The following is an 8,632-nucleotide window of genomic DNA, read 5'->3' on the forward strand; positions in this document are numbered from 1 at the left end:
CAGTGGCAGCGCTGCCCAGAGCTGGTCTGATGGGGGAGGATGGTGGGCGAGAGCTCGGTGCTGTGGCAGCCACTTGGAGGTGGTGAGACCTGGCTGCCCCCCAAGTCTACACTAGGCCTGTCTGAACAGACCTGCTCAGGCACCTGAGTGAGCTGCCAGAAGCCCCGACCAGACCTCATCTCCTCCATCCCACTGGGCAGTGGGGGACCCCGAGGTGTAAGATGTAGTCTCACCCCAAAGGAGAGGCCATGCCAGGAACAGCCCCTAGACTTTTGCATCAGCACCTCCATCCCTAAGTACACTTTGAGTACCTTCCTCTATGCGGCGGAGGGTAGAAATATCCATGTCCCACCCCTGGTCCCCGTGAAACTCTGACTTGGCAGATGTAATCCAGTTATGGATGTCACGATGAGACCATCCAGGATTTAGGGTGGGCCCCACATAGAGTGAATGTGTCTTCATAAAAGGAGGAGAGGACACAGACCCACAGGGAGAAGGTGTGTGAGGATGGAGGCAGAGGGCATAGGGATGTGGCCGTGGCCCAAAAATGTGCATGCGTGCATCACTCAGCTGTGTCCGACTTTTTACAACCCCATGGACTGTAGCCCACCAGGCTCCTCTGTCCACGGGATTCTCCAGGCAGGAATGCTGGAATGGGTTGCCATTTCCTCTTTCAGGGGATCTTCCCCACCTAGGGATCTCCCATGACTCCTGCATTGGCAGGCGGATTCTTTACCATCTGAGCCGCCAAGGAAGCCCTCAGGCCCAGGAATGCCAAGGAGTTTTGGCCACCATAGGAAGCTGTGGGAGCAGCATGGAAGGGAATCTTTCTCAGAGCCTCGCAAAGGAACCAACCCTGCTCACACCTTCATTTCGGATTTCTGGTGATGGAAGCACTTGGTCAAAAAGTCTAGGGCCCTCAGAATAGGAGAGAATACATTTCTGTTGTCTCAAGCTGTCCAGTTAGGTGGTGGTGGTTGCGGAGGGGGGGGGGGGGTGTTCCTTGGTGGCTCAGTGGTCAAGGATCCACCTGCCAATGCAGGGGACTGGACAATTCCAGCCCTGGTCCGGGAAGATCCCAGATCCTGCAGAGCAAATAAGCCCGCGCACCCCAACTAGAGAGTAGTTCCCACTCGCCGCAACTAGAGAAAGCCTTTGCAGCGACGAAGACCCAGTGCAGTGAAAAATAAAAATAAAACCATTTTAAGGAAGAAGCTGTCCAGTTTGTTACAGGAGACTAGCATCAGTTTAATGAACTCTCCCTCTTACCATCCCCTGTGGGGGTAAGACCACGGAGCAGCAGGGACAAGGCAGGAGAAGCACAGGAAGATGGAGAGAAAGGTGAAGCCCTGGTTCCCGGTGGGCGGCGTGGCGGGGAGCTGGGAGCAGGGAGTGCTGGGAGCTGTGATCGGCCCTGGCGCCTTTTAGTCCTCCAGTGGGTGGTGGGACCTGGGCGTGCCCGTGAGCGTATTAAGACTTTCCTCTCTGTTCTCTTGTATCAATGAGCTATTTTGGATGGACAGCTTTTGCAGAGGGCCCAGGATGTGGAGTCCGGTGTCGAGCTTGTTTTCTGTACATTCCTGCCTGAGGTTCAGGCTGATCACCCGGGGATAAGTGATGCTGGGGAATGCCAAGCGCCTGGTCCAGGTGGGCACGCCTCATCAGAACCCCAGGGACCGGAGTGGGATGTCAGCACCAGTCCATGGCCAGTCCCGAGACAGTCACTGCCAGCCAGAGAGGAGAAGAGGGGTCCTTTCCGTCAAACAATTTAACACCCGTTGACAAGGTAACTTTGACCTCTATGTAAATATCTTAAGACAGAAGACACTCCACCTTTGCCCGAAGGCTGGAAGCTCTTTGCACCGGGGATCTATCCCTGTGGGTGGCAGAAAAACTGGTTTTCTCTCGCCCCTGACCGATTTCTCACCACGCAATACTGATTTTGCCTCTGGGGGCCAGAAGCTGTGATCCTGCCTACCCCCATCCCCACCACACACACACACACACACACACACACACACACACACACACACACGGATGCTTTCCTCCTTGCTGTGCCTCCTGGGAGTATCTTCAAGCGATGGCCAGTGTCTGCAGGACAGGGACGGCTGCCAGGGTGGAGACCACCGTGAATCCCCCTCGAGCCCTGTCCCCCCGCTCAACGGGCACCCTGGCTCCAGAAAGCCCGCCCACCGCGACACGGGCTGAGTCAGGGCTGGTTCCTCCCCGGCTTCTGACACACTTGGGCTAGAATCCACAGCTCGCCCAGCAGCTGGCCACCCTTGTGGCCCTCAAAACTGCCAGGCTGGTTCCCACCTCTGGGCCTTTGCACTGGCTGTTTCTCTCTTCCCAGAACACCCTGGCTTCGCCTCTCTCATGGCTGATGTCTCCCCGTCACTGAGTTCTCACGCCGAGGAGTCACCTCTTCCAGGAGGTCACCCTGCCAAGCAGCCCCTCTCGCCTTTCGAGGTCTCTGGGCAGCTCCTGGCCGTGGTCCCAGTGGGGAGGGGGAGGCCAGAGCCTCAGGCAGTGGGGCGATGAACCTGGTGTTGAGAGAGGAGGGAGGGGTGAGGTCACTGGGCCACCTCCTGCCTCAACCACTGCAAGCCCATGACGTTCTGTGGGACCAGGTGTCGAGGACACAGCGGGGGAGAGGACACGGCCTCAGCCCTCAAGGAAACTTATTTCTGTGGGAGCAGAAGAAGTGCAGAGGAAGGGAGCCTGGGGGGGAAGCACCACCCTTGGCCCGGGAAAAGCAAGGCGGTCTTCCTGGAAGAAGCAGCATGGAAGGTGGGACAGAAAGGATGAGTAAGAGTTAGTCATTTGTGGAGAGTCGGGGAGGAAGGTCCAGGCAGAGGGAGCAGCAGAGCAAAGCCTGGGAGCAGAGCCTTCACGAAGGCGGGTGTCTACAAACACTTCACCCCTTTTTCTCAAAGAAACGGGGGGGGGGGGCAGGCTCAGCTTTGCCAGAATTCCCAGAGAAGCGGGTTCCTCCCTCCCACCCCTTCTCTGGCCCCCTCTCCTGCCCACCTCGGGACAGTGAGGGGACCCCGGAGCCAGGCTGCTGGGAGGAGCAGGCCCCGCCCCTCCCCACGCCTGCAGGCTTCCCCCCACCCCACAGCTGTGCCCCCGGGGCTCAGGGGGGCGTGGGAACGGGGCCTCGGGCTCCCGCCCACTGGCCAAGCAGCAACCTGCCTGGAGATGACAGGCTGTGGTATCTTATGAGAACAAGGATGAGGACCCCTAATAAAAACAAGAAAATAAACCCAACCAGACCAGCAAACCTCACCGCTGCGGTGCGGCCAGCCAGGCTGAGCTGGGGGCTGACTTCTCTGGATTCGGGGCTGAACTAAGCCCGCCTGGGGCGGGAAGTGGAGAAGACAGGGCAGGCTGGCGGGCAGGGCCAGCGCGCGGGGCCCTGAGGACGCCTGCTGGGCAAATACAAGGACCCTGGCGGCCACACGGAGGTCTGGAAGCGCCTGGCCTTCAGACCCCACAGTGCCCCGGCCCTTGGCCTGTCTCTGCTCAGGCGCACGGAGCCCAGAGCACAGGCCCCAGGCTGAGCCCAGACCCGAGATGACAGCCAGGGAGCCCGGAACGGGTGCACAGACCGGGACAAGACGGCTTCCATGGTCCCCTTGAGATCAGCCGTCAGCCCATGACACTCCAGCCCACGCGATGGTGCCAAGTGGCAATGGTCAGCCCAAGCCTCAGGCTCTGTGAGGCGCCGTGTCTCTGGGCCAGAGCACGGGGGTCTGGATCCGGATCCTGGCTTCCTCACTTGCTGTGTGACCGTGGGTAGATGCCTCTGCCTCTCTGTGCTCGGCCGGCTTGTCTGCGGTGTAAGACGAGGAGGGCAGTCCCGCCATGGTTCTCCGGAATCCACCCCTCCCCGCAGGAGACATGAGCGAGTCCACAGCAGGGAGGGCGAGGGGCTGGCTCAGGGGAAGGGGTCTGAAGTCAACGACAGACATCTGGTCTCCTGAGCTTCCGAGCAAGGGTGCGGGGTGCTTGGGGATGGCGCTGAAGGCCATGGGGCCAGGAGTGCAGAGAGAGGAGGCCGGACGCCCTGGAGGCCCAGCCTGGGACCTTCAGACTCTGCTATGGGCGAGTCAAAGGGAGCCCTCGGGGGTCTGGGGGCTTGCTGAGCAGACGCAGAGACCACACTCCCCAAAGGAAAGTGGTGAACGAGCAGTCAGCGCCCCCCACGTGGCGTCGCCGGCTGCCTCCTATGCGCAGGGGTCCCTTGGCTGCAGTCTCCCTGGCCCCGTGTGACTGCGGTGGTTACTAAGCAGTCTTCCTTCTTCCTCCCGCACTCAGGGGCCGGGGGCAGGGGCAGGGCAGGTCTCCTTCCTGGGGGCTCCGTCTGTGCCCCGCCCCCCACCCCGTCCTGGGGATGGAGCAGGAAGGTGATGATCACTGGGGCAAACAGCAGCCGGGAGCCCCTTCTCCGGCACTGAGGACCTCGTGCTCAAACGTGCAGCCGTAGGCAGGAGGCCGGCCCCAGTCGCCTGCTCACTTCTTGTGCCTTCCACACCCCTCCCCGTGCCCGTTACAGCCAGCAGGGTCCTGGGGGCTAGGCGTGTCACAGTGAACAAACGCAGGTGTTGGGGGGGCTTCCCGTCCACGAGGAGAACTGACAGCATCAGAAGAAAGAAAGAAAGAAAAGAAAGTGAAGTCGCCTGTTGTGTCCGAATCTGTGACCCCGTGGACTGTAGCCTACCAGGCTTCTCCATCCATGGGATTTTCCAGGCAAGAGAGCAATGCATAAACAGAGCCGCTTCCCCTGCTGGCCTCAAAGAAGGCTCCAAGGCCAGCATGTGAAAGTTAAAAACAAAACCCCGGGCCGTCCAGGTTTTCCCCTGAAACCGCTCTCTTTCCGGAACCCAGAGCCCCCAGCTTGGTGCGGGTCTTACTCGGTACCCAGAGCGCTCAGCCTTGCCGACCCCATACCCACCCCCTCTCCCCGCTGTGGCCAACCCCGGGGCTCCTTTTTCCGGCTCCTCACCCTAGGGAGACCCCCTTAACCATGGGGATCACATGGGGCTTCACCTAGAGCCTGCCTCTCCATCTGTATCCCCAGGGGCATCTCATCCTCTCCTGACTAGGCAGTGATGGTCCCCGGAATGGGTTGAATCGTGTCCCCCCTGAGATTCAGGTCCACCTGGAACCTCGGAATGTGAGCTCATTTGGAAACAGGGTCTCTGTAGATGTAATCAGTTAAGATGGGGCCACACTAGAATAGGGTGGGCTCCAAGTCCAGTGTTCTTATAGGAGGACCATGTGAAAACACCCAGAGGAGACAGTCTTGTGCCAGAAGGGGGCAGAGACCACGTGCAGCTGCGAGGCAAGGGACCCCCAGTGCAAGGTACAGTTCCGGCGAGGCAGAAAAGGAAAGACGACCTCAACAGAAGTAGGTTACCTTTATTCAGGCAAGGAGGGGCGACAGATGGCCTAATGACCAGGCTGAGCGCCGAGAGGGATCAGGGAGGCTTCATACTTACAGGGAGGTTTGTGGAAGTGATAAGGGAAACGTCAATCAGGTGGGATATTTTGAGTATTCTTTTGTTGAGATGACATTTGTAGTTGGGCAGGGGGTGATAAGTCTTCAGGGTGGAACTAAAGTTATGCTTTGTTTTCTCTGAAGTTAGATGATTCAGCAAGGGGCCTTTGAGACTTGTTGTTCTCTTTTCTAGGCCCAAAAGACTCCTTCACCCAGGGTCACCGGAAAGCACCAAAGGCTGGAAGATGCAAGAAGGATCCTTCCCTGGGCCCGTGGGGGAGCTCAGCCGTGCTGACACCTTGACTTCAGATTTCTGGTCTCCTGAACCGTGACAGAATAAAGCTCGGTTGCTTTAAGGCTCCCAGTTTGTGGTCACTTATTATGGCAGCCTCCAATCTGTGTCCCACCGCGACCCTCAAGGTCACCCCTGCAAGTCCCCCTTCCTGCCAGACGCTCCTCTGTGGACATCTGTCCCCATTTTAGAATTCCTCATCCCGGAATCTCACACGGGCCGCCCAAGCCAGAGCCCCTGACTCCTCCCTGCCCTGCCCCCCAACGTCGACATCTAGTGACTCACCCAGCCCTGCACATTCCACCTCCTGAAGCTTCCTTAAAAGCCAAAGAGATGCAGCCAGATGCAATCCCGAAAACTTTCCGACAGGTCCCTGGATCTCAAAACAAATAAAACCCAACTCCGATAGACATTCCTGGAATAACTGGGGAAATCTGAACTCAGACTGGACAGCAGATGCCAAACTGTTGATTCTCCGGTGTGATACTGGTCTTGTGGTTCGGGGGAAGATGACGTAGAGCCAGGAGATTCAGATGAAGGACTCGTGACGTACTGCCAAGTGGTTCAGAGAAAAGAAATCTACCTGTCTCGCTATCTGTCTACTGAAGGAAGGCGAAAGGGGGGAACATGGTCATGATTGTTGAGTCCAAGCAGGGGCTGTGGTTGCCAACGGTTCTTCCAACTTTCCAGCAGGGTGAAAAACTTCACGGAAAAGAGTTGGGGTCGGTGGGCGGGGGTCGGGGGGGCAGAACGTCTCTGATGGTTCAGTGGTTAAGAATCCATTTGCCAACACAGGGCGCTGGGCCAGGAAGATCCCACGTGCCTTGGGGCAACTAAACCCATGCGCCACAACTACTGAAGCCCAAGCACCTAGAGCCCCTGCTCTGCAACAAGGGGAAGCCCGAGCTCCTCAACCAGAGACCAGCCCGCGCTCCCTGCAACTCGGGAAAGCCCACGTGCAGCAGTGAAGACCCAGTGTAGCCAAAAAAATAAAATTTAAAAAATTTATAAACTAAAAACAAAGAGAGCTGGGGGAATCTTCTGAGCTCATCCTGTTCTCGACCCCGCTGCCCCTGCCCCGCCCCGGCTCCCAGCACCCTCTCCTGCCTGGGGCGTCTCTGCTCCAGCCCTCCAGAGGCCCCTCGGCACCATCACCGCCTATCCCCGACTCCCACCCCCTCCAGCCCACTGTCCAGGCTGCGGCCGGACTTAGGGCTCCGAACCAGAACCTTAGCCTGCCCTTCCGAGCTTGACACCCTCCAAGCCTGCTTCTTGGGACAGAGTTCAAGATCCTCACGTGACTACGAGGTCCTCGGTCACCTCTCCAGGACTGCCCTGCTCTCAACTTCAAGCTCAACGTTCCATCACGCTCTCTCCACTGACCTTACCTCCCACCCTTCACGTGACTTTTCTGCAAGTCACGTGGACCGCCGTGGGCTCTGTGGGGCACGTTCGCCCTGCACACAGTCTGGCAGCTGGAATGCCACATAGTAGGTACTTTTTGATGGCCTCTCTCCCCCACCCGACGGTTGTCCCCAGGAGGGGAAGGACGAGGGCTGCATTGTTATCATGTCCTACCCTCCTGGCAGAGAACACAGCACACTGTGGGTACGCAGTAAATAACTGACGAGCGGATGGCTCTGTGGGGGCTGATGGCGGATGGATGGGGAGATGGATGGATGGATGGATGGGTGGGTGGGATGGATGGATGGATGAACCAGGACAAACAAAGGGGTCATGAGACCCTGGAGAAGGTGGGGGTCAGGTTTAACTGAAGAAGGGCTGGGAGAGGAGCTGAGAGCGCAGCACTTTGTATGAAGCTGCGATTTGGTGAGCACTTCCTCTTTTCTGGACACTAGGCCTGGTACCTGACACGTGTCATCCACCTTCATCCTCAGAGCAGCCCTTGGAGTGAGAGATCTTCCCCTTTTCTAAGGCTGGTTTCATTCAGATCAGTTCAGTCGCTCAGTCGTGTCCGACTCTTTGTGACCCCATGAATCAGCACGCCAGCCTTCCCTGTCTGTCACCAACTCCCGGAGTCTACTCAAACCTGTGTCCATCGAGTCGGTGATGCCATCCAGCCAACTTATCCTCTGTCGTCCCCTTCTCCTCCCTCTTCAATCTTTCCCAGCACCAGGGTCTTTTCCAATGAGTCAGCTCTTCGCATCAGGTGGCCAAAGTATTAGAGTTTCAGCTTCAGCGTCAGTCCTTCCAATGAACACCCAGGACTGATCTCCTTTAGGATGGACTGGTTGGATCTCCTTGCAGTCCAAGGGACTCTCAAGAGTCTTCTCCAACGCCACAGTTCAAAAGCACCAATTCTTCAGTGCTCAGCTTTCTTTATAGTCCAACTCTCACATCCATACATGACCACTGGAAAAACCATAGCCTTGACTAGACAGACCTTTGTTGGCAAAGTAATGTCTCTGCTTTTTAATATGCTGTCTAGGTTGGTCATAACTTTCCTTCCAAGGAGTAAGCGTCTTTTAATTTCATTGTTGCAATCACCATCTGCAGTGACTTTAGAACCCAGAAAAATAAAGTCAGCCACTGTTTCCCCATGTATTTGCCATGAAGTGATGGGAACAGATGCCATGATCTTAGTTTTCTGAATGTTGAGTTTTAATCCAACTTTTTCACTCTCCTCTTTCACTTTCATCAAGAGGCTCTTTAGTTCTTCTTCACTTTCTGCCATGAGGGTGGTGTTATATGCATATCTGAGGTTATTGATATTTCTCCCAGCAATCTTGATTCCAGCTTGTGCTTCTTCCAGCCCAGCGTTTCTCATGATGTACTCTGCATATAAGTTAAATAAGCAGGGTGACAATATACAGCCT

This window comes from Dama dama, chromosome 2 (assembly GCF_033118175.1).
Source record: "Dama dama isolate Ldn47 chromosome 2, ASM3311817v1, whole genome shotgun sequence".
NCBI lineage: Eukaryota > Metazoa > Chordata > Mammalia > Artiodactyla > Cervidae > Dama > Dama dama.